Source organism: Anser brachyrhynchus (assembly GCF_964034855.1).
Source record: "Anser brachyrhynchus genome assembly, chromosome: 3".
NCBI classification, from domain to species: Eukaryota; Metazoa; Chordata; class Aves; order Anseriformes; family Anatidae; genus Anser; species Anser brachyrhynchus.
In genome coordinates, this window is record NC_137696.1 from 109,649,656 (window position 1) to 109,676,854 (window position 27,199).

The 27,199-nt window shown below is 40.8% G+C and overlaps 1 protein-coding gene and 1 long non-coding RNA gene across 2 annotated transcripts in view; one reads left to right on the top strand and one right to left on the bottom strand.

The window, feature by feature from the left end:
• LOC308192403 (uncharacterized protein) overlaps nucleotides 1-27,199 on the bottom strand; it is a 173,236-nt gene that overhangs the window by 40,911 nt on the left and 105,126 nt on the right. The window contains exons 6-8 of the mRNA XM_080585974.1: nucleotides 21,737-24,456; nucleotides 18,020-18,848; nucleotides 5,963-8,598 (exon numbers count right to left, since the gene is read on the bottom strand). The gene's annotated coding sequence lies outside the window, so the exon portion shown is untranslated. The remainder of the gene's footprint in view (nucleotides 1-5,962; nucleotides 8,599-18,019; nucleotides 18,849-21,736; nucleotides 24,457-27,199) is intronic.
• Nucleotides 947-5,782, top strand: LOC308192453. The gene is made up of 3 exons (XR_013948821.1): nucleotides 947-2,422; nucleotides 4,203-4,257; nucleotides 4,738-5,782. It is a non-coding gene; the product is annotated as an uncharacterized lncRNA (long non-coding RNA).

The following is a 27,199-nucleotide window of genomic DNA, read 5'->3' on the forward strand; positions in this document are numbered from 1 at the left end:
GTTTGCAAATCACAAATTCTCTTTTCCCAGGTCCCAGTTGTTACTTTATTATCACCACCATCTTTAAATCCCAGAGAAGGAGCTAGGGATTTAAAACAGATTATCAACATTATAGCAACATTTATGGAACTTGGATCTAAGCAGAGAAGTTGTAAGAGGGAAGATTTTGGAGGAATTACTGGAAAGTTGGTCTGTGTGTACTGCTGGAATGCTTAATGCTTCTCCAGCTAAGTTTCGGTTTGGTTTTACAAGCATGGCATCCTTTGCACATTAGCACATGGTATGTGAAACTTCACCCTGCTTTCCCAAAATAACAGCTCTAAATGAGTTTCATGGTCGATGTCCTGCTGATCAAACACGGGTTTATGAGCAATACAAAGAATCAATAGGATGCTTGCACTCCATGCATCAGCCCAAGTACAAACACACTGTAGAATGCCTGCCTCATGCCCACACAAGCATTATTTGCTGGCTAATGAGCAAGGAGACACAAATACAGTCATACCACAGCTCATGAGTAAGTTGAGCTGAAGTAGTAGCATACAATGGTGGAGAAACTAGAAAGGAAGTGGAAGGGAAAATATGGTAGCATGTCTTCTGCACTCTCCCTTCTTCCACTAAATTCATGCAAGGTCCTCCACAAGCCAGCAGTAAGCTTAGGATCCACCTGAGGGCATCATCTTGACACAGCAACACACATCAAGTTCACATGCAGCACTGAAACCCTTAGAAGGGAATATTAATACTTATCCTTCATACTTTAAGGCTCCTGCTAACAGGGCACAGGAGTTAGCTGGAGCAACACAGCTCATGAGATGCTAATCTCTGATATAACTGGAACTTCAAGAGCACTAAGAATAAATTTCTCCAGCAAGGCACATTACGTCTTATAGAAGTATGGAAAGGCAGCCAACATACTGTGATCCCCATTCCTACTATATGATCAAACACATCCTACTCTTTTATTCAAAATATCTCTATTTTGTTGTGTGACAAGAAACACACACAACCAGAGAAGGAACTGCAATGACAAGAAAGTCACCTCAGCCCATGACTGGGTTGGAGGCGTGTGTCCATCGCACAGCTGAGAGTGATCCTAATATGTGAGTAGAGCAGAAACGTCCCAAACATATGGCTCCAAGTTCGTGAGCTCTCACATCACAGAGTCCAACATTCTGCCATCATACAAGAGAAGCTATCACATGTGACAATTGGACAAGAAGGAGCGTCCCACCAAAAAAAAAAAAAATGGGCAGCCTGCAAATCACTCCCTGCCTACAGCTCCAGGTACTTTGAGGCAGCAGGTCTTGAGCTGGATGAATTATTACCAGGTCTGGATATAACTTGTAAGACCTTAAATTGTGCAAACCTACTACAGAGGCAAAAAGGAGGGGAAGTATTGCATATATTGCATAGTTTCTAAGCTCTTCCCCACCCAAGGAAGCTCAGTAAGGTGAACGGCTGCATTGCTAGCAATTTTTTTCCTTCAACATCTATTTCCCAGGAGGCAGGGACCAGGCCTAGTTAAAATAATCAGGTCCCAGATCATAACATCTTGCCCTCCTTTCTGCACCAGGAGTACCATTATGCTGGTATGCATTGCTCAGCCTCTCACTATCACACATACAATTAAGTTCAGCTTCTAAAAGCCCTACCTGTAATTGGAGCCAGCTGCAACCTTTCTGACACATACTAATTGCCAGTAATGATTTAAGTGCAGTAAATTCACATGCTGCAATTGTTTTAAATAAGGGAATCTCTCATAGCTTTTCCCTGAGAAAAATCTGTTAATCTTTGCTGCTGACTTATCAAATCCTCGAGTCACCTGTTTGCCATCATTTTCATGAGCTGATAACGTGTTTATTAGAGCCATAATATGCAGGTGGAAGCGTAAAGGTCTCATTTGGTGGAGTATGAATTCTGTCTAATATATCTGCGTGGAAAAACTTGGTTTTACCATTCAGCTGTGCCTCTGCAAAGAATAAAATCCAAAATAGTATCTTTTATTCTTTTCAAATAGAGAATTAGCTTTTCTAAGCTCAGTATATATCTCAAAATACCTTTTGGATGAGCGTGACAGATTGTTTTTTGTTAAGCCCAAGATATCACTTCCTATGGTGAATGCATGCAGCCCTAGATAATTTCAGCTTAATTGTATTCCCCTTTTAATTACATATGTATGTGTGTATATATATATATATAAAAGCAAGTTCTACAAGGAAATATATGCCATGTTGATTCTACGAGGCTGGCTTAAGAGTTCTTCCCACAAACTATTTTAATTTCCTACAGAAGATACCTGAGATATTGCAGACAATACATTTTGGGCAAAATTAACCTAGTATCTCCCTGAAATATTCAATCCCATTTCTGAGTAGTGGAAGATTTTTTCTTCTGGGTGGCAGATTTTGTTGTTGTTGTGGTGAGTTTGTTTTTTTGGGGAGAGGAGGAGGAGGGAGGGGTGTTTCTTTAATTTTTAAGGCATGCTAGTAAAATTACAGCAGTTTGAAAATGAATGCACAAGGTTTGTCGGTCTACTTTTTCCACCAGTAAGCTACTTAGAGTGGACAATCACATAGCAAATGGGTTCTGCTGCAGCTGAGTTCACTGGCTCTTCAACTGGTTTATCTGTGTGACTACATGACCTCAGCTCCTAGGGGAATGCATATGAAAAACTAGCCTTAAATGAATGTTGTCATGTCTAAGACCGGGAGAATAAATACACTGTTCCAAAATAAAAAGGATGCCAGTTGCATTACAGTAAGGGGTCATTCTATTGCTTACGAGTATAGTGAAGGAAACAACTCTCTAATTTTTAATCAGAATATTGAAGTTATCATCTTCCCATTTCAGGATGTATATCAATAAGACTTACAATTTGCCACTGCCATCACTGACTCCATGGTTTCCTTTTTTGTTTTAGAAATATCTTTAATTCTTGTCTGTGTTAATAGGTGAGGGCATGGATAGACAGAACCTACAGCAAACCATGAACAACCAAATACAGTTTGGGGCCTACCCCAGGTGTCTACTATCTCCAGACACATGTTCAAAACCTTTGCCTGTGAGGCTTCAGGAGCCTCCTGCTTCTATCACAGGGCATTAACAGCAGGGGAAATGTATGAGCCAGAATGTGAAGCAAGGGTACTCAGCCACGTATCTTCAGTTATATGAAAGAGAAATAAGTACTAAAAGAGAAGTACTGACCAGCCACTCAAAGAATCAAGGCACCTTTTCCTTGTGAAATAATGAGCTTGAATCTGAAGAGAAAGAATATACAAAAAAAGAAAAGAATATTAAAAAAAAAAATGCCAAGTGAAAGCCCAGATTATGACTGGGAGAGCCAAGCTTTCCAACTGCAAGAAGAATTTCATCTGAGTTAGGACTCCTTGATTTGGCTCCTGAGAATGTAAAGTAGAGGCCTAATTCTAGGACAGTATGTGGTTTACTATAAAACAAATCTAGCATATAATAATTTCCTTCCACAATTCCCATGACTTGTGGCATGGGCCCAAAACCTCTTCCATGATTCACGTCCAAACCTCCCAGGAGAGCTCTGATGGCCAAATTGTTAGTTTTAGTGCATGAGTAGTTTGGGTGAAATGACAAATGCTAACACTCAGTCACATTGTGGAGAAGAGATGACCACAGTTATGGGCAGACAGCAGAACTCCACTGATGGTTTATTATTAGTATCTTGAATATGCGTAACAACCCCCCCCCTTTTTTTTTTTTTTTAAGGTAAATAACATTTTCCTACCTAACTGCCCACTCCTCGGGGACAATTTGTTAGTCATTCCACAGCACAGGCCAATGCCTCTTTTCCAGAGAGGAGGACAGAACGTCTCAGCAGATCAAATAATCAAATGCACTGACATTCTGAGGTGCCTTAAAATTCTTAAAGTCTGCTTCTATGCCCAATAATCTCCTGAATCTGCATTTTATACAAACTCTGAGCCAGTGCTGACCATGCCCAGACTAACACCTCCTGGAATAGCTTTCCCTACCACTGAAAACCTTGCCAGAGTAAATAATGTACCAGTTTGCTGATGCAGTCTATTCCAGAACTCCTCCTAGCTTTAACCTTTCCAAATAGTCTCTGAATCTGAAAATACAGCTAATCTGTGGCTTCAGCTAGTCAATTTATTCATTCCAAATTTCATGTTTGTTGTTAATTATCCCCTTTTTCTTCCTGTTTGCAGATTAATCATGGATCAATCCATCAAATCATGCACAGAAACAAGTCCCAGCCTCATGGTCTCTGTTCACTACTCACTGATAAGTTATACCACGCTTTTTTCCTCCTTCTCCCAGCCTAGATAGCCAGAATTCTTGAACTGAAGAGAATACTGACAAATATTAAATAATACATGTACCTATGGCACAACTTTGCAGGAAAAAAAAAGGCATTTGTGAGCATTTTTGTAAGCACAAAATTTGTCAGTATTCTGGATTCACCAATTTTCTAAAAACACCTCCTTAGATATCCCACTATTAGTGAGCAAAATATTAGAGAAAAAAAATGATGAAGAAGCTCGTGGAAAAAACTTTTCAACATTTGACTATTAAAACAATCACTGGAAAGCCTGCATTATGCAGTTAGCTCTATCTAACCACCTCACCTAAAACTTGTGGCAGTTAAAGATAAGTTGACAGTGGCAAGCAGAAAGGCAGAGGTAAGCCTCAAAGGACCAGCAACAACCTCCCCCCCCCCCCTTTTTTTTTTTAATTTCATAGCAGTTCCTGCTTCACATGTGGTGTCCCACACACCCAGTGGACCACAAGCTCTGAGTGGGAGCAGCAAGCCAGCTATTCCTGTTTTTGAAGCAGAAGTGAGGGCGGAGAAGAAGGAGAGGACCATGGTGACCACTGAAGAAGTAGAACGTGAAGAGCAAGATTTCCTGATTGAGGTTAGAAGAAAACATGACTGAAAAAAGTAGTAGTCTCCTAACATATTTTCTGACACCTCCCAGAGATATCTAAGCAGCACTGGACTTATCAGATAGAGGTACTGAGAAATGGAAGTGAGCCAGAGGCCCGTCATGTGAGGACAGGGGATAGGCAACACTAAAAGCTCAAGCTTACAGAGCAACATAAAATATATGGTGCCTATTTCCCATGCAGCCCCTTAAGCATGGAAAGAGTAGGGTAATACTGTGGGAGACAAAGATGGGCCTGAAACCCTGCGTGTTAAACAGTCAAGGGCATGATGGAAAGGAGTTGCTTACAGCCATTGCAAATCCAGTAATGCTGGTAAAAAATAAGAGTTCAGGCCAGGCCAAGGCACTCTGGCTTGCCAAACTTGGAAGTGGCTTCATTCATACCTAAGCATCCTCTCACCCTCCTATCTGATGGGCTCTTAATACAGTTCCCCCATCTCCCACGTGTGAATAGACAGTTGTAAAGTTATGTTCTTACTTGCTGTAGAATACCAGAGCTGTAATAACAGTGAAAAGGCTGGGAAGAATTCAGGAAAAGAATCAAGTATTTAAGAAAAATGCCTGGTTAACTATCATTAATAAAAACCTCTTCACAGAGCAGCAAGTTTCTGTTTGTTATTTATCATCCGAACTTCTCTTGAAAACAACCACTAGCCCCCCGAGGACTTTTCCAACAGTCACAGAAGATGTCTAATGAGGCAACGTTTAAGAGACCTAATTATGAGAAAAAATAAACCTTGATAACCATCTTATCCCACATACAGCTCAAATATGACTCAAAGTTTATTTTAATAATCCTCATAGGTGAATGCAGCACAGTCCAAGCTGCACTGAACTGATGCAGCTACTGAGAGATCGTGAAGAGGAGCTGGAAACTCACCCACGGCAGAACACCAGACCAAACGGAGGTTAAAAATCAGAGACATGTTATGGAGGACTGAAAGCAGCAGCCTTGAGAAAGCAGGGCTTTGCCTTGCAAACTAATATCATTATATCAATTTTGGCCACTTTGCTCTGATCACCTGTGTCAACAAGGCATTTCCTCTGTTCTGTACCTTGAGCCACGTTGCTGCACCTGCCCTTGAGGGAGGAGTTATTGGATTAACCCAGCTTCCTCTTATCTGTGTTTACTCACCAAAACTACTCTGCAGAGAAAACTCCCTGAATCAGTCCCAGAGCTGCAGTTTCACTCATATGCAAAAACCCAGATGTAGCATTAAACATGCAGAGCTAAAAAAAAAAAAAAAAAAAAAAAAAATGACCTCATTGTGAGTAACCACCACAAGCCAAGCTGGGTGAAGTCACTGGGGATTTTTCTTTCCAGCACGCCCACACCACTGGGACTCTTTCTGAGGGACAGACACCTGCAGTGCTGCTGGGCACGGCCAAACCTTTCCTCCTCACTTTCCCTGAACTGGGGGAGAAGAAAGTGGGCAGCCAAGAGAACAGATGAGGAAACAGGTTCAGACATGTTGCTTTTGCTACCTGCACTGGGCCAAAAGCAAATAAAGAAAGAAAGAAAGAAAGAAAAATGAAGAAAAAAAAAAAAAAGGAAGATGATGATGATGGGAGTCATGAGGAATTTTGCTTAACACCACTGCTGGCTCTGCTCCAAACTCATGACCCTTACAGCATGTCACTGAAGGATTGCTAGGCAAGCTGCTGGAGTCACTGAAGCAAGAGAGAGAAGTCCCCAGATTTCTTACTGTGTGTAATTTTGTATAGCGTGAGCTAACCATAAAACCCCCGAGATACCTCTTGGTTTTAATCTTAAAATGGGCTTAACAAAGACACAGAGGACAAGGAAGGGAGAAGAAAAAATAAAGGGGTGGGGGTGGGGAATCACACAACCTTTAGCTTTAAAGCTAAAGTTCTGATATCAAAGATAACAGGCTTCAGCAACATTTTGTTACATGAAGCAGTCATTCAATCCAGACCTGGGAATAAAATCTCAGGGCTGACTGCCCAATTGCTGAGACAGAGTGAGACACAGTTCGTAATGAGTCTTCCCACAGAACAATCGGCTTCTTCAAGGTGAACAGAGATCCTAACCAAAGGACAAACAGGAAACTGTTAATGACAATCTTAAAAGGTTAGATAAGAAAACAGGTGCCAAAGTGCCTTATATTTATCTACTTGGCTTTCACCTGCAGATACTTGTCACCACTTAGTGCCTCCTGTGCGGACCTCCACTGACCCACCATATTACTTGCAGAAGCCTTCACTTAAGTCATTTTTGTTCAAGAAGTGTAAATTCATATCTGCTTGTGAAAAATCTGAGAGTGTTCTTAAAGGCAAATGAGTTTGCATTTCTCTCATCTGTGAATGGTGTTTTGCCTTTGTAGAGGCCATTCTCTAATAATATAAGCCTGTATTTGTGTCAAAAATGGTGATTTGGATCTTAAACCCAGGAATCCAAAAGGTTCCATTCAATACATCTATTGAACTTTTAGCATACTGATTTCTTGGGGCAGAGTTCCCTTCACAGCAACCTGAAACTCGGGAAGCTTTCATCATGGCAGAAGGATCAGTTCAAAATTCAACAAAGCATTCAGACGTAACTCTCACAAATTTAAAGAAGTAACATCTAGCTTTCCAGGCCCTTGTGCCATTTCTACTGGCAGAAAAGTAATCCCTGCCAGTAGAAGGAAGCCTATACCCACCAGTATGACAACGTGCAATTTCAAAAAAAAAAAAAAAAAAACCACCATTTTCTAAAAGTGGGCAGGAGAGAAGGATATCAGCACACCGAAACATTTTCTTGCCCTCTGTTTCTAAGCACTTATACCATTGCTTCTGAAGTCCCCTTCTTCTATCAAGTGGAAAATTTCTGAGATTCCAGAGGCACACACGTGACTTGGCTAGAAAAATGCAAGGCCCAACCTTTTAGCACACAGGCCACCCACATGAAGAGATCACTCACAGGACCTGGGATAAGAAGTCTGAACTCACAAACAAATCAAGAGTTTGATCTTGGGCAGGTTTAGGAGGGCTCAGTCACATTGAATGAGTCAAACAAGAGGCTCTGGCTCTTTGCTACCAAAGCTTTATGATAGGAGAAGACACAGATCAATATTGGAGAATAACAAAATATTATGAGCATAGATTGGTTGCAGAGGTACAAAGGAATACTAGACATTTTGAGTTGTAGGTAAAGAGGAGGTGGGAAAACACAATTTCTCACCAAGGGAAGGAAAATTAAGATGGAAGTGAAAAAGAGTAGTTGACAAGCAAACAGGACACTCAGATAATACCTGTTAAATTGAGACTTTCTCGATACCTAGAAGACAGAATGTATTTAAGGTGTAATGATGCCTTAGTACCACATCATTTTCTGGTATTCTGAAAGTTTACATAGCTGCAAGGCAACAGTTTTTCCCGATAAAATCATTCAGCAAGAAGCTTTCTAGTGATTCACTCAACTTCTAAAATAAACACTATCACAGCTGATCATAAGCACTTACCCATGCTGTAACTGCTGTCATGTTCAGATACACAGAAGTATAACACTACCTTCAATAACAACACCAGGAAAATGACATTAGTTTTCTGAGTCAAGCAAGGTCTTTCTTTCAGCTCAAGGGCATTCATCTGTTTGCCTGTAACACGGGAACTTTTGAATGTCATATCCAGGCAAGCCCAATGTTCAGGAGAAGTTCTACAAATCAAAGCACAGACCATATGATTTTGATGACAACCCGTTCACCCAAAGAGAAAAGTGCAGAATGCATGCAATCCCTCGCCTCTCCCTAGCCAAACCAATAACTTTATTTCCCCCTACAATTGCTTATACACGGAAAAGAAAAATAACAGTTGCTATTAACCATCTGCTTCTCACCCCATTATAGTTAAAATGTGGGCAACTGAATAATTTACTTCTTTTTGCTCTGCCTGGGAGATAAGACTGCTGCGAATTAAAAGCATGTTCCCAGATCCTAGCACAGGAACAAATAAGGGATCTTCAGCAAATGGGAGGAGTGGAATGATGGGGGGGAACACCCTGTTTCCTGGTGGGGGTTGAAATGGGGATACTCTAAGAATAAGGGCACAAAACTATGGCTAGCAGGAATGCCTGAAGAAGCAGTAGATGGGAGGGTAGCATGAAGAAAGCCGATGGGGAGAAAAGCATGATTAAATGAGCCCTGGGTGCCTACGGCACATTCACGGTTACAGAAACACAACATGATGATTTCCAATATAACATCCTTCCAAAAGTAGTAACAACAACCTCTCTGACAACCTTAGAACTTTTTATGAGCCAGGTTTGTTGAAAGAAATGGGTTGAAAAGAAGTCATGAGGGATGCTGGACTTACTCTGTGTACTGAAGGGTGCTAGAGAAGCAAAAAGACAGGGTAGGCCATGGTACAGGCTGAATGTCACACCTGGGGACAGTCAAGGAACACGGTGTTGATCTGCACGTACACATCTAAGGGCAGGTGCTTACTGATAAAGAGGCAGCATTTTTACCTCAGGGTATCTAACACGCACGTCAGCTACCTTAAGGTAAAAAAATTAGTGAAGATGAGGCACTACAAGTTTTACCATGAGGTGACTTGCCAAGATGAGTGTTGTGCCCCTGCCCAGGGTTGACCTGAGGGAGTTTACTTCACGGTAAAAGTAATAGTGTGTTACCTTCACTGAGCTTTCCCGTTCAGGCAGTTGACATGTACCTCTGTTACCCTGAGGAAAAAACACTCAGGTTTTTCTAACAGTGAAAGTATGGTGATTCACATCTAAGTGCCCTGTTCAAGAAACTGAAACCACTTTTCACTGGCTCTAGATGTCATTAGTGTTTTTTCTTTGCTTACTTTCATTTAAAAGCAGATAATTTGACTAATACACAGATGCATGCATACAACAGACAAGCCTCTGCAAATTCTGCAAAGAATCTTTCCATGTACTGTGAATATACTTTATAAAGATCTGCAGGTAGTGATTGAGTAGTACAGTTTGATTTCTCCACGCAAACTGAACATTTCATCATGGCACTGTCCTGCAAACAATTGAGAGGAAATTTAATAGAACACATTCAATTCTTTACCACCATCACTCTGAAGGAACAACCCATCTTCTTATTTTAATTTTGAATAAACCTTATTGTTCAGCATTGAAAAATATGTCAAAAGTCAACATGCAAGTGAAAACTCTTTCATGCATACCCATCCCCTTATTATTCTGTTCATGTGCCAGTATCACAACGAAGTCAATGAATGCACATTAAACCTTTCACAAGCATTAATTATTCAGAATAAAGCTATTTTTTTGCTTAAAGTCCATATTATTAAAAAATTATCAGAAGCTTCCACACTACACTAATTGGGAGCCACTTTCGTGTTCCCTGAATCACAAGACAGATATGCTAGACAATCACTGTAAGCCCTTCAGGGCAGGGGCTGGCCCTTCTTCTTTGTTTAAGAAATGGTCAGTATATATTTTTACTCATAGTTCACTATGAACAATGATCAGTGACAATTAGTAGCAGTCTCAATGATCTGTAAATGCTCCTTTACAAAGGATTTTAGAGAGAGGTCTTTTCGCAAAAGGTCTTTTAATTAAAGCAATCTTGGCCTTTCTGCAGAAACAGGCAAAGGAATTGGATTGATTTTCATGTGTCTCATTCAACCAGGCAAGATACAACAAGGTAGTCAAGCTTCCTCTGACCTCCTCCACATTTCCCTGTCCCAGTAAAATGACCTTTCCCATTCTGCAGCACCAAGAGCAGCTGGCTGATGGACATAACTGCAGCTTCCCTCAGTACAATACTCAAAAAGGTTGTGTATCTGTACACAGCAGTCAGAAACGCATGGTGTGCCTGCTGGAAACATTTTAGATGCATTGGCAGATAAACTCTCAACTGGTATCTCTGGCATTTCCCACTGGGATAACACAACATAACCAAAACTGCCTCCTAGCAAAGACCTAACACCTCACGTCTGCTCTGCCTTGAGTGAGCCACTGTTTCAGACATCTGCCCCCTTTGCATGACTACATTAGGAGTTCAAGAACTTGGGAGATCTATGCTCTAACATAAATCTCATACATAAGTCTCATAAGTCTCAACACAAGGAAGCTCAGTCATATAGGAAATAGGAGTTAAGCAGGCATACATAAACAGTTAGCTTTGGGCCTAGATTCCTCCTTTCCACCATTCCAATAGTGTAAAGTTTTCCAGACTTCCAGGTACACGAACACAGAAAGTTAGGGTAGAATTAGTTTTACAGTCACAACTAGTGCAGCCACTAAGAATATGCAGGCATAAAAAATGACATTTTAGCCATCTCTTAGAGTACTTCAAAGGTCAGGAGACTTATCACACTTTATTTATTCATTTTGATTACAGGACAAGGTATGGTTTATATATTTGCTCTGAGCTGGGACATGCAAAGATGGTATTAACAGCCACTGCAACATACAATGCAATAAAATATGGCCTTGATTTTCTTTTATTTCAGAGGTTTTGGTCATGTTTACAAACCTTACTGTATTGATACAAGGGCTAAAAAAATGTATTCTGGTGGGAGCTGAGATTCTCAATGCCACCACCTTCACCCAGAAGCTAGAAAAACGTCAAATATTGTGAGAATCACAATACAAATCACAAGGGAGGGTAGGCAACAATCTAAAGGAACCTAGAATCTGCCATGCCAAATCAGGCCAACTGCTCAAGTCCAGTATCCCACTCCTAGCAGAGGCATTTAATCACTGCCTCTGATTTAAAGACAATAACCCCATAATGCACCTGGCCAATTATGAAATGCTGTATATGGATAAGGGAAAATCCTTCCTGATCCCTACAGAGACTAGCCAATGTCCTGAAATATGAGATTTAATTAAGCCTGTCTTATTACTTCAAATGTTACAACTATTCATAACATTTTCTAGGCCCTTTTCAATCCGGCATGGCATTCACATTTACAACCTCCTGTGGCACAGGAGTCTACCAGCTCAGCCTCATGCTGTGAAGCACCTTCTGCAAATGAATTAAATTTATGGCCTGTTTTGCCTCATTTTCTTAACACAAAGCCATACCAGCCAGAAATGTATGTTTTTTCAGGTGACATCACCTACTTCAGCTAGTCACCCCCAAGCCCACACGGCTGTTGGCCTGGTGATAGAATGGGACAGGGCCTTAGCGCAGAAAAAAGGCGACACAAAAAACAAGGACATGAAACTTCTCTTGGTACATTTTTTTCCCCTACTCATATTTTTATTATCCTCTCACCTGTTAATGAAACTTATAATGAAAGTCTTCTTAACGAAGGGAAAAGGGTGTTGTGGGCTGAGTCTCTAGCTAATTTGCATGGTCATCATAGCAAGAGTCTGTAAGTAACCAATGTCAAAACAATCTGTGAAAAAATGTCAACCAAATAGCATTTTCATTCCTATCAATAGCTCACAGAGGCCCTAGGACAAGGCTTCAGGTGGAGCAGCTCTTCCTCTTTGCTAGAGAAACCTCCATCTCACATTTGCCCTTGCCTCACATACATGATACCCTGTTTTACAAAGTAAAATGTTGAAGTTGGGCTAATATTGCTACACATGGAAGGTATTTCCACCCTTAAAGCAAGACCCTATAGGTTTGCCTGCAGGGGAAAGATGAGGATTGTTATCTACAGTGGAACAATTGTTAATAAAAACAATTTTTAATTATATTACTGTTACTTTAACATCCATTCTGGAACACGAACTGCTTTCTACCTCTGCAAATGCACAAAAATTCACTATTAACATTTTGAAAACTGCAGATAAGATAGAAATGCAAAACCTTAGGCACACGTATAAAGAGAAAAGGAAGGAAGGAAGGAAGAGGGAAGGCTACAAGTTAATAATTGTTCAAAATCTGAAGTCTACAGTAAAGAGGGAAATAGTTTCATTCTGTTAAACAAACATCTTAGTAATCACAGGGTCTCCTGCATATTTGTCACAATCCTCTGTGTAAATTACAATAAAAGGATTTGTAGATTTGTTGGTTCAGACTTTGCCTTATACAAAGTCACTTCTGAAGAGAATTACATTGGAGGAGGGAAAAAGAGGAACTGAAGGAGAAGACCATTCAGAGAAGAAAATGTTGTAGTTTTGGAAATTCTCCTCCCTGAAATTTCCTGAAATTTGGAAATCTCCTCCCTCGCTGCACAGCCAGCGAGGCCAGAACCCTGGCAGCCCATTGCCTGATTGTATGGACCACTATTGAACTGGAAACAGTTTTCTCCAGGGAAAACTGATATTTCCCACGGATTTTTTTTTTTCATGTTTCTTGCTGGTAATCTGTATGACAGAGAAAAAGGATATCAAGAAACTGGGGGTGAGTTCAGCAGAAGACCCCCAAGATGGTTGGAGGCTGGAGCACTGGCCCTGTGAAGAGGGGCTAATGGATGTAGACTTGTTCAGCCTAAAGAAAAGATGGCTTCGGTTCAGACTGGATGAGGAAAAAGCTTTTTCACCATGAAACCAGTAGAAATCACACAGTGGAATAGGTTGCCCAAAGAGGCTATGCAATCTCCTTTTAGGGGACTTTCAAGACCTGACTGGATGCAGAGCCGAACAAGCTGGTCTTCTAGAGTCCTTCTGAGGTCCTTTCTAACCTAAATGATCCCAATCATCTCCACCAAATGCAGATCTAAGAACTAAACCACTGGGAGTGGATGGACTCACTCAAGTGCAAAACACACCACCCCCTTCCATCTCCTGCAAATAGTTTTAGAAGTCATTCACCTTCTCCTCATCATCAGTGCTTCTTGATCTGCATGACCATAGAGTTTACCAAGTACTTCTTGTGTTATCTGACACCTGTTTATATACATTTCTACAGCATTCACTTCTGTGGTGCACAAACAGCGCACTCCTGATAATGAATCAAGGTTCCTCAAACACCAAGAGCACAGCCTACAGCCACAAACTCCCTGCAAAGTTTGGAAAGGCTTCAACCCTTCTTTTAGTTGTCTTGTCCTATGAATAATATCGCCTGTGGTACTGAAGGTTCTGTTTGACCTTCTGTGACAGATGATAGTGGTAGGCTTTGCCTTCCCGTTGCTTGCCATCTACCTGGCTATTGTTAGCCAACTAAAAAGGTTTTAGGAGCCAGTGGAGCAAATGAAGCAATCCCTAAATCCTTTCCTTCCTGTTAACATCATGCTTGAAAAAAATATGGATATCAAACAAATGCATAATATCTAATGAAATGCAGACTTCGAAAACCTCTCATCAGTCTTCAGATGAGCCTCTGAAATGTGATGATGCTCAGCACACAACAATAAATATATTGGTCCATACCGATCCTGAGGTCCTTAAAATCAAACACAAAGTATATGAAGTCTCTGTGAAGATTCTAATAAAACTTTACAGGCTTTGGAGCACACAAACAGAGCAGGAACAACAGATTGCTATGATTTTAGAGAACTTTGTGGTTTTCCCTGTTTGCCAAAGCAAAATGTCAAGGGTAGGAATCCAGGGAAAAACAAATGTACATGGAAAAACAAATGTACACTTTCACTGTCCTATACAATCATGTTAATTAAAAACATGGTTCTTTTCAGTATACTGATCTCCACACCTCTGCAAGGTAAACACAACACCCTGTTTTACAGATGCTGAAGTGAGGTGCTGGAAAACTAGGTGATTATGTTGAAAATCATACAATGAACAGAGAACCAAATCCAGGTTTTTCAAATCCTGGTATGGTGTCTATACACTGTTAATGTATCTTTTCATACAAAAATTAAGATCCTTCTGTCCTCAGACAAGGTTTGCGAAAGTATTCAAAAGGTTCATTTTCTCTCAATTTACCAAAAGATTAATTTGTGAAAATTTAGACAGACATTTGGCTGAAAATATTAACCAAATAACTGCTCGGACTAGATCTCTTTTGAACACTGCGAAATGGAATTACCTTGGAATTTTTGAATTGTATGTGCTTTTTCTACCTTTTGCTTTTTTCCATTTTGTACAGCAAGAACAAGCCTTTACCGGCTGAATAAATGCAGAGACTGGGGTGGTGGTGTCTAAAAACTACAAGATTAGACAAGTAAAATCTACCACAACACCTGCTGCTCTTCTAGATGCCCCACATGCAGCATTTTTAGCAAGAATTACTGAGTCAAGAGATATCTAATTAACATTTAGTCCTTGTGCTTTCCGAGTTTGACCCAGGTGCAGCAGTGAATATGCTAGCTGAAGTTTCAGTTTTCTAGCTTTCAGTTTTTAATGAAAAAAAAATTTATTTTCTACCAACAACAGTTTTAATGGAAGGTTTTTTGAGCAGTCCCATTGCCAAGTGCTCTCAAGCCCCATTAATTCACTGTGTAAAGGCATTTAGTATCTCTAAGTGCTCAATACTTTTGTACTTGACCCTCTGGGATCAACATAACATGATACTTAGAGCCAGAAAAGTAGTTCCAAGTAGCACAAAACCTGAAAGTGTCGATTCACATTCACTGGCAGCTTTAACTGGGATGGACGAAGCATTTACCGTTGCCAGATGTCACCTCTGTCCTTCTGTTGGATGTTACCATCCCAGGGACAGTGTAGCAGAACAAGCATACCCTCCCGAATCAGCAGGGTTTACAGCCTGAAATCGGCAGCAGCTCATATGAGTACAGCAGGATAAAAGCTCCTTTGGCTTGGGTGCAGGCACACATCACATTCAGCCAGCCCCATGGCAAGGCAGCATCCCCAGCAGAGGGGTGGGGAAGGTAGCTGGGAGCCGTTTCTCCTTCAGCTATCTCTGATTGAACTCTGTCACCAAACATGAGTCAACACCCAAAGCCAGTTAGCTGGCTGCTAGTGTACAGTGCTGCTAGTTTAAAAAAAGGAATGACCCCATAAAAATAGTTAGGGCTCAAACTTTCAGTGTGCACATCTGTTCGTGGAGGCAGACTCTAAGGTCACTTTGAATCGCGGAATGAAGCATACAGCTAGCGAAATCCAAGAAAAATGACTGCCTTTCCCCTTGTGTCTGAACTTTTATCTGCTCATCTGAACATTTTGCAAAAACCAACAGAAAACCTATTACAAAGATTGCTGGTGCATGAAATGATTGAGAAATATTTGCAGTTTGAAAGCAGTTTCACTTCCTGCCTTATACCACAAAGAAGCTTTTTAATAAAGTTAACATCACTGTTATTTGTTTTACAACTATGTTCTTATTTTGTCTATTTTTGATTTCTTGAATACTTATGTTAACACAAAGAAAAATTTGCTCTTGGAGCCAGAAGTTCATGGTTTTTCATTGTAAGCCATGTTGATGATAATGTAATGATGTTTCTAATAATAATACTTTTCACTTACACTGTTAAGCAGCTTTCATCCAAGTATTTTAATGCACACTACCAATTTTAGTTAAGCTACCTAAATACATGCATACGATTTTACAGCTGGGCAGACTGGGTGATTTTGTGACCTTCTTTCCATAAGCATAAAGCCTGAAAACTAGACTGTGGAGTCCTGAGTTAAAATACCCCAGGAACCATTAAACTATACTGCCTAAGCAACACCTATTCACAGTAGTTAAGCTCCAGAGCTGGTAGAATACTAATTAAATTAATTTTGCGAATGCTTCTGTGCTGCTATTTGTGAGGTTGTGTTCCAATATGCAGACAAGCTGTTAGATAGTCATAAAATATATTTGTGAGTCCTGCAAGTAATGAATTTCAGCATGAATAACTATCTAAAGACGGTCCTACGAAATAAAAATCATAACAAAAAGCTATCGTATGTTCCCTACTATTATTTTTGGTGACTTAAAATGTTTCAGCTACCCACTCAGAAAGCCACGTGACCAGTATCATAATCTTGCAGGCTATGTCTCTTTCTAGAAACTACTTTACACTGTGACCAGAATAAAAAGGCTAAATTTGTTCGTTACGGTTTTGACTAATTCAGTTAAACACAAAAGCAAATACCTTTCTGACCCACAAGGGAATTTCTATAGGGATGGCTGACCAGTAGTTCTTGCTTTCAGCTCAAAAGGAGGGTCGCCGGTTTCTATGACAGCCTCTTACAAAGTTGTGTCATTGGCAGTGGTGGCGTGTCAATTACCCGATGAATATCACACAGCAGGTCTTTGTTAACAGGGTGATACTTCAGCCCTTTTCCTGTGCTGCATCGAAGGTCATGTTTCTTGCATCTTCTTCTGAAGCCATCTGGGGGCACCTGCTGGCTGTTGGACTTGCTGGACCCTGGCTCAGCTTTTGCAGGATTCTGGCCATTCCTACACAACTAACATGGCATGTATATGTTGAATGTCCCCCCCACACCACCACCTCCACCACAGCCCTTTTTTTTTTTCCCAAAGGAAAAGTTAAATATGCATATTTAAACTCAGAGATTTTTATTCCTATAGGGCTAAGTGAGTTGCAAGCCCCACACCAAAACACACTCCCAGTTGGTAACAAATGTGGGAAAAATGCATTAAAATGGAGTATGAACATCAGCAAGCAAAGATGGTATCTGGTCATTGATGTGTAACACTTTCTTCCATGTAAAAAAAAAATAATTAAAAAAAATTAAAAAATTATTTGCCCAGAAGTAATCCTGCAGTGAGTTGAAGGGTGGGAAACTATAACAATGTCTATATTCCTCCTGCGTAGGTAGACCTGAGTAATTTAGATCTATTTGTGTAGCACACTGGAAGGTTTAAGCATCAGCATCTGAAACAACTGGAAACGGCAGAAAATGTAGAGAAAAGCTCTTTCTGAAGTGCAGAGACTTCTGTTGCCTTCTGGCCACTACACATTGTACGGCAGTGAAGGCTGCATCACCACCGGGCACGCAGGATTTGCACCCTGTTTCCAGAAGGGAAGTGCCACTCTGGAGACACACGGAGAGCCCTCTGTGCTTCAGAATTCTGCTTTTTAGCCTTATCCAGCAGGAAGATCTTTCCTTGCAGGTGGCAACATCAGCTGATGGTCCTTTGCTGTACCCACGCTACATTCTGTAGCCAAACATCTCATTAGTTTTGAACACCGTGTATAAAATACCATGCTACTTTTCATGGTAAAGACATTAAGCTGTTCACTGTGGCAGCCTTGGCCTGATTTCTTTCTTTCAGCTTACAATTTATTTTTTTTTCCTTAATCCTTACCATGCACTCAAACACACAAAGATCATCAGGTCGCTGCAGACAGGGCTGGGCTGGTGGTGACCCTCTGTGCATGCCCATCACGTACACACGTACCTGGAAGGATGACCGTATTTCAACCTGGAAAGCAGGACACCAACAATGGACAAGTAGCATTCAACAATTCAAGTAGCATATATAAAAGGAACCTTGGAAATCAAAGGACAACCTCGCCTTGTTTCACCAGAGAAAATGAGGTCAATTTATAATAGGGAACAAGGTGTCTTAATAACAGTATTTTTCTCTGTATGATACTTTCTTTTTTTTTCTGCCAACTCCCCACATTTTGTGTCTATGCTGTGCCATCTTTTATACCCATGCCCCACATCCCTGCACTGCAACCCACTAACCTTATTGTTACCCCGGTTCCTTCACTCCAGCTTCTTATAACTCTAAAAACTCCACACACACACGTACATGGAACATATATATCTGTGTTCCTTTTCACCCACATGAAGAACCTGTAGTCCACTGTCCACTGCTCTGAACCTCCTTTGCTCTCCAAATTCTCTTCTCTGCATCGCACAAGAATTAGGACCAAACCTTGTAACTCCTTCTAGAAATATATGTAGGTACCAAATGCGATATTAAAGAGTGCTGTGAACTGTACCTCTTCATATCTATTTTCCACTAGATCTGAGCACTCATCATTCAGGGTATTAGCTTGCCTTCTCAGTCTCTGGAGCTAAGCAGGGGCAAGTCAGGCTCCATTTGTTCACGCAGTTGGGCTAACATATATAAAATACATTTGTACTCACCATATGAAGAACGGATGTTACCATGTCGATGGGCACTGTAATAAATAACAGGTTACATAACACAATGGAATAATCTTCCATGCTATAGGAATAACAATTGGTAAATACGCTGGCTTCATTTTTATGGAGCATTTCAGATTTTGTCTGGGTTTTAGTGCACTGCAAGCAACATTTGCTTTGTGTTAGGTTACTCTTCCCTTTTATTCTCTTTTAAAGCAATGGAAATTTGTTCTATAGTTACTGATTTTTTATTCTTATCATATATACCACTGTGGTATCCATATAAATGCAGCGAGATTAACCGTTCGAGTGTGACTAAAGCAATCTTGGAAATAACAGGGATAAAGTGATATATTCCCCAACCCCCACTTCAGCAAACAAACAAAAAGTTGCAGAACAGTACATGTCAGCCAACATAGAAATTTTCAGTATTGTTCCCTTCTTGATCTTGATTTAACAGGCAGAAAAAATGGAAAATGTGGGAGGGGAAAAAAAAAGGCACAGACAAGTACAGTTATGAGGACAAAGAGAAATTCTCGTGTGCTGCATTAAATCCAATTTTCAAAGCCTTTCCCAGTGTAAACCAAACACCTCCTTACTGATTCAACTAACAGAGGAAATCACAGTCTATTGATCCAGTTAGCGTAGCTGCAAATTGTATGCAAGTACGCAGACACTTATTAAACACATTTTGGAAACAAAAAGTTGTTTCTGGTATATCATCCCTCTCAACATGGCTGTAGCAATGCTGCCAATTGTGCTGCAGTTTAATATAGATTTCCTATGGAAATTAATTCCACATGCTGATGGCTTACTAGTTAATGCCCACGAGTTATTCATTTATCTGTTTTGCATTTATCAACTGTCAATTTCATAGAATACCCCCCACCTTCTCATATTATGAGACAGCGAATAGTAGCTCCTCATGTTTCCTCCACTCAGTAGTTTCCAATAACTGTCTTATGCTTCTCAAGGAAATTTTACAGTGTTCTAAATCTCTTTTTATACAGGCCTCTTAACTAGGATCATTACACTCCTACTTGGTCTATTTTATTTCATACAGAGTTTGTGAGGCAATCAAATACTTTCAGTATAATTGATAAGCCCCTTATTTATAGAGGTTATTGTTACTGTTTTCCTTATTAATCTGTTCCTTTACAGATAAAAGGCAGTTGTTAGGTGCAGACAAGCATACATCCCTATTGAGATTGCAGAGGACAGGTTGTGTATTCACTTTCTCTAAGTGATCTCATGTATTTCTGTAGGGTTGACTGACTGTGTTAAGGCTATAAATTGGTTTGGGATCTAGTTTTGCAAGGAAAGCATTGTTAACCAAAGCTGGATCCTCTTACTCTATTCATATGCTTTTTATTCTACTTTATTCTCCTTCAGCAAGTCTTCACATGGGAGATTTGGAGCTCAGAAACAGCCTGAAGTCATTGTCTCACAATAAGGAAGCATATCTAGGGAGACCAATTTCCCTTCTGTATTATCAGTACTCTTCATGTACGTGATAATTATAGGTCAGGGCCTGATTCTCAGCTTACCACCACAATAATGAAAGTCTATTAATGTCCACTAAGTTGCTCCCACTATAATAGAGATTTCCAAACCCTACAATCAGTTAAGATAAATATTACTGTTTTGCGAATGACCTTGTGTGGATCTTTGTGACCATATGTTTGAGTTCTAACATGCATCCTGGACATAAACATCAGCACACTTTTTTTTCAAACAATTTGTGAAAGTGGTTTTGTTAAAAGCAACATTTGGTAAAAAGTCCTTTAGTGGATGAATTTCTGCACTTAACAGAAAGCAAGAAAACAATTGTTTCCTGTAATTGGACAGTTTGATTAGAGGCAGGTGGTGCAGAGCTAAGAAAACTGGAGCCACGAAGCCAATTTTAGCGTCAAGCACATTTCCTTTTGCTTTAGGATCCAGAAGCATAACATGTAAATTACTTCCAACAAAAAAAAAAAGGAGGAAAAAAAAGAATGTAAATTTAGTTCCTATTTATTATCCCTACTTGTACTCCCTCCATAGTAGAAGCTTGCAGCACAGAAAGGAGGTGCATACTTGATGTTCATAACACGCTATGCACACAGAATCATGGGTATAAAAAGAACATAGAATTACAATTAAAAAAAGCTCTTGTAGATTTCCTTGAAAAGCTATGCAAGAGATGAGGTGAGTACCTGTTCTTGTAAAACCCAATTCAAACAACACACCTGCACTAAACTATTATCAATTGTAGCTGCATTATTTATTATTTTTATCACTAGTGAAATAAGGAGTCCCAGTGATGGACCATAAAGCAGCACCTCTGAGTGCAGTGGAATTAAATTTCATTCAGCTCTTGCTGAGATTTCAGTGGGTATCAATCCTAATTACTGTACAAGTAAATACAATAACCAGGTCTGCTCATCCACCTCAGCGCGCATTAAGCCAGACACCATATCTAGTCAAGAAGAAACTGTAGATATATGAGCAATCTGAAGAGTGCACTGTCAGTCTGAATCTTGCTCCTCACCGCGGTGTACCCGGGTATCTGACAGAGCAGACTGACTGATATCAACTGCTTTAAATTGCCCTAAAGTCCTGACTGCCATGGGCGAAGAAAGAGGCTGACCATTTTATATACAGATGGTCTAAAGTATGCAGAATACCTTACACTGAACTGGGATAGAATTAATTTTCTTCTTCATGGTCCACTTCACACTGAGCATTCATAGGAGGACGGTTTGAACAACTGGAAGATAAAAAGCTCGGGGACAAATCTGCTGCTCCTGTAGAGCAGCATGTAACTTTGGTCAGTATTCTGTGTAAGAAATGGATCTAAATGAAGAGAACCAACTCCTCGGAGGATGACAACACACCAAGAGCTGCAGTGCCACCAAACACCCCTGGGGAACGGACTCCTCACCTACCGCGGGAGCTGGGCGTGCAGGAGACACCCATCACCCCCATCCTGACATGGCAGCGAGGATGACGTGACCCCATTCCACCCGCTCCGACCGACAGCCTGCCGCACGTCTCGACAGCGAGTGAGAACAGAAAAGCGATCCCAGCGGTGCGAGGCTCGCAGCGCGGCTCATCTGGGCCCCGTGCGTGGGAGGAGGAAGTCGTCTTGGTTAGCTGTCACCCAGCACCACCGCCAGCGGCTGCACACTCCCACTCCCACCACCTGCATCCTACCCGAGCGAGCTGCACCTCTTGGTCCGGATTTAGATGGTGTGTGAGCACAGCCTCCCTCCTGCGTTGCTGGGAAGGGGACGGGGAAGGCCCCTGCGGACAGCGGCGCTAACCCACGAAGCGCTGCGAGCACGGGGGAGGCAGGAAGGAGCTGAGCTCGATGAGTGCAGGGCAAAACTTGCAAGGGTGACTCCTCATGTCACACACAGCTCACAGCTGGGCCCAGCATCCCGACCCAGTCTAGAGCACGGGAGTGCCTTTGGGCAAAGCTTCATCCAGAAGCACTGCCTGGTACGGTACTCAAAGGAAATTCAGACAGATCAAGTTGGAAGTGCCAGCAGCGTGATCGCAGGGACAGCTGACACTCATGAAAAATACATGAGGATGATTTTCAACACCACTTACATATGTGAAGAGGCAGAATGAACTTCCCCAGTTGGTGCTTGTATCAACACATATAGAAACATTGGTACTATTGCAATAGCAATATTTTCACAAGGAAGATAAGTATTGAACAATATCTTTACTGTATTGGGCATAAACATATCTTCAATCAACATCAGCCATGCGTGGACTCTTTTCCATCTATACTTTCTGTCAAAGACACATTCATTGTGGGCAACACCAGACATACATGCTGGGCAAGGGACTTTTTGCATTAGTACTTGTACCTTTTAGATGAGGTAACATGCTGTATACAATTCCCTCGATATTTATAAATTAGACTTAGTAATAACACAAGAGTAATGAACAATAGACACTCTAAATGGTTTCTTAACTTCAGAAAAAATGCTCTTAATTAAAGAAAACTACAAATTCTGAGAGATAAAAGTGTGGCTATATGAAATCTAGGAATGACCATGCATCTCTGACACGTTTCATGGTCAGAGCTAATAACTTGTTAGTTCCATCTCAAAATATCCTCTAGCTTTTTCTTAGTCATCCAAAAATTGTTCTTACTCTAGACATTAATTCTTTGAGAGGAGCCCAGCCAGGACGCAGCAGGATGATTCTATCAAACCTATCATCAGTTCAGTTGTGACCGGACAGAAGGATTTCAGATAAAAGTAGTCATTTCTGACAAAATGGGAAGTACAGGACTTTCTGAGCATCCTCTAGAGCTCATGCCTCCTTTGGCAAGTTTCTGTGACATTCACTAAGAAGAGAGAAAAAGGATCAGTTCTGATCAAAACTGGACATTTGTCTGGAAGAGGCTTCCTAAAACTAAGAATCTGCTCCTCAACACTAAATAAGATTGATCACTCTCCATTAATGTCTATAATATCTGATTTCTCCATAAGATCCATAAGTTAAATTCTAGTCACAATGTCAGTCTACTGAAATTCTTCGCATTTCCTCAGAATAGTAAAAATAAAAACAAATAGATTCTCTTTGTTCGACATAGTATTTCTCATGCAGTCATGCTGACTGTGAATAATCAGATCACAGTATTTAAGCTGTCTCACTATATTTTGCTTTAGCTTTTCCAGCATCTGCCCCAAGGCTATTGTCTCTTTTCATACTACAGTATTTACCTAAATGATGCAAAAGCACAGGGACACTGTGTACACTTGCGCAATTGCTAGATGGACAAAATTGGAATAAAGTCAAAAGAGATTTTAAAGATGTTTAGGCATTTAACTCCTACAGCATTAGGAACAAGGCATGTCACAAAACCTGGTTGTTAGACTGGGACTGGAACAGAACTGCATTCCTCTGTACAGCTGGAGTCTGATGGTCATGTCTGAAGTGAAAAGCATCTTTATCCCTGAAGTGGAGAGAAAGCAGACGCAAATCAGCTGGAGATAAGGTCAACAGCTATGGCAAGGGAGGAACTCCTGTCCTTGTTAAATCTCCAGCAATTTCCAGTACAACTAAACCTCCTCCAGGAGCAACCGATGCTGTGAAATGCACCATCCCCTCCCTAACCTACAACCTTCCACTTCAGACACAGGACACATTCCTTAGCCCATCCCTCTACAACAAATATCCTGCAACAAACAAGTTAATACTAGTAAAAAAAAAAATACTGCTGAAACAAGGCCCTCCAAGACACGTTCATTCTCCAGGAGGAGAGGCTGAGAGAACAAAGACCACATGGCACATGTTACTGAAGGTGCTTGAATACTCCAGTGAAATGTGTGGTACAGAAACACACATAAAACAGAAACCACCCAGCTGATAATACTCTAATATATTCTGATTCTCATCTAGGTTATGACTGATGTTACACTCTTACCAGTCCTCTGGCCCCTCCTTGTTATCTCATTTTGTCCCATTTGCCTCAGCATTCAGGAAAGCTGGTTACCTAAGCATGGGTTATATCGACCTTGAGAAATTGAGTTTTCAGGCATTTCGATTTCATGATCACCTGTTCAGGTGATCCCGATCTTCTCTAGTAATTCGCTTTTCTCCCTTGGGAAATTTCTGCCATCTGTCCTCTATTCCTTCCTGAAAATGGAGGCAAAGATAAAGCTTTCAGCAACACCCTCAATAAATGCCTTCACTTTTTCTCACAGGCCCCATCATCCCTTTCAGTAACCCCTTATTCCAAATGCACCACAAGCAAATACATTTAATTCTCTTTAAAAGTGAGCAAGGGTTTCTATCATCTGTTTTATTCTGGCCCACTACATATATTTCAAATGCTTATGCACGTTTCCTTTCATTCTCCATCTGTCTGTCTTTTTTTTTTCCGTTCATTCGTTCTGTTGAGGATTGTCATCTAATGTAGAGCATTATAACAGAAGTCAGGTCTTCTAAGTCAGCTGCTTATCCCTCGACTTTCTATGTGACCCCGTGTGTGTCATTAAGCCTTATTAAGCCTCAGTTTCCTGTCTTTAAAAAGGATGTTGTCTGTTTTAACCAGTATATTAAAATAGTTTAATTTCATCAGAATAATAACACCTTATAAATGCTCAGTACTATTTCTAATTCATGCCAATCATGCCACCCACATTAATAAACCACTTTGTGTTTACCTCTGGGCTGATAAATTTGTCATAATCGATTGTCAGGCTCTGGGTTCACAGCAAATAACTAAATCTCACTTTGCAGCCATCACTCCCTTGTTCTTGAATCCTTTCCCTTCCTGTGCAACTTTCCTCCGAAAGTGCTTCATGAAACCACACAGAGACAGCCTGTTAAAGTGAAACTGATATTTAAAGCTCAACAACAGATACTGTAATTAGAATGGTCCCCTATACTGCTAGTTGTTCTCATTTTTTAAAGATTTTAGTAACGGTGTCTGAATTCATGCATTTATTAAAAGCACTTTCAACATGTTGGAATCATGTTGAAATGAGGAAGGAGAACCTAGTACAGGTAACTGGGGGATGGATCCCATCTATTTAGTTGTGGCTTAGAGAGATGCAGAAAGTGTGTAATATTCAAATAATGCCAACAAATTAAAATTTGATATAATTCACTTATCTTTGGTTTGTGTTTTTGATTTATTTTTAAGTATGATATTATGTGAAAAGACTGACAGAGACTGGATACTCTCATTTTAGTTTTGAATGGCCTCATTAACATTCAGCTCCATGAATTCTACTGTTTCTTTTAGCAAAGCAAAAATACCCTTCCTACTCAGAGCAACCCAACAAAACCTAATTTGGTTACTGTCACTGGAACGTTTGTGGACACAAGTCCAGGTGGCCTTTGTGCTTCACGTAATAATTTGCCAACATCTTTTACATGTTGAGCCTTAGCTGCATTCCCCACATGCCCAAAACTCTTCTCAGCATTATTTGCACATAAGAGTATTTAAGAAATGCTGGATCAAACCCTAGGATATCAGAGCATGTGTTGTACAATTTATTGGGATAGAAACACCTCAGTCATCATTTATCCTTATTTATAAGAGGTTGTATTATCTCTTCAGCTGGTTGCTCTAGCAGAGAGAATTTCCTATTGGTTGCTTTCTATTATTATGTCATGTAATGTCTCCTCTGGGCACTTTCAGTAACACCCATCTGTGGGACACAGTGCATAAGGGGAAGAGTGCGAGGATTTTCATAATTCCTTTGCAATATGAAGGCTTGATCAATGGCCTGATCTTAGACATTGACAGGACTGGAGTAGAGCTGAGTGCATATTCCAAGTCAGGTATTCCTCTCCTCTGAGCAGATAAAAAGGGTAGGGAGAAAACACAACTATGGCTCTGTCTCAGTAAACCCATCAGGCAAAATAACCCACAGCAGGATCACTCCAGGAAACTTCGAAGGGAACATCAGGTTCTACAAACCACAACTTTTTTTCTCTAAGGTGCACCTTACCTCTATATTTTCAGTGACCAGGCAGTTACAACATGTGCCCATAGTTTCTACATATGACTCCTCAAGGATGCTGCTTTTGTGCCCTGGCCCTTCACGCATTTACTCCTAGCCAACGTTCATGATTTTTTTTTCTTGAATATTGTTATCTAAAACTTTTCTTCTCCCTCCAACATCAGTTACCTGTTCTTCATGTCACCTGGTGTCTCCTGTGCTCACCGCTATTTTTTGTCCCTGTCTGATTGCCTTAGCATACCGCACGGATCTCTGACCATCCCCTCCCACTAACCAGTAATAATGAGCGGGCAGGGGCTGCAGAAGATGCTGACTTCTCAGCAACATTTTGATTGTTCTTGAAGATAAAGGGTCTACTATTCTTCATTCATCATCCAAAGATAAACATATACATTTACCAGCAAACAAAAGTACTGCTACTCTCATATAGGAACTGTTAATGTTACACGGACTGTTATATCTATCCAAGACAGATACCACTTCCCTGTTGCCTTCTGCAAGCCTCTTTGACTTCAGGCCTTATTTTTTCCTTCTTCTCTACATGAGGATATATCCCCCTGTGCTCTGTTTCACAATAATGCAGCACTTTCCAAGACATTAAGAATTGGTTTGGCAACATCGAGCTCTTCCACCCCTTCCTCCCCACTGGTTCTTCACGCCTAGAGCTCAGTTCTCAGCCAACGACCTGCTGAGACTTTCACCCTGCAGGCTGCTCCGTCTCCAGCCCACTTAGCTGGCTCCTGCTCCCCAACTCTACCTGAGAAGTGCTGAATAGCACAACTTGCTCAAACCCTTCACCTTTGCATTCATGCAGTTTTGGAGGCCTGGTCCCCAGGCACATCTTCCTACAGGGCAATATCCTCCCACCTCTTTAGACTCTCACCCTGCCGATGTACCTCTCGGAA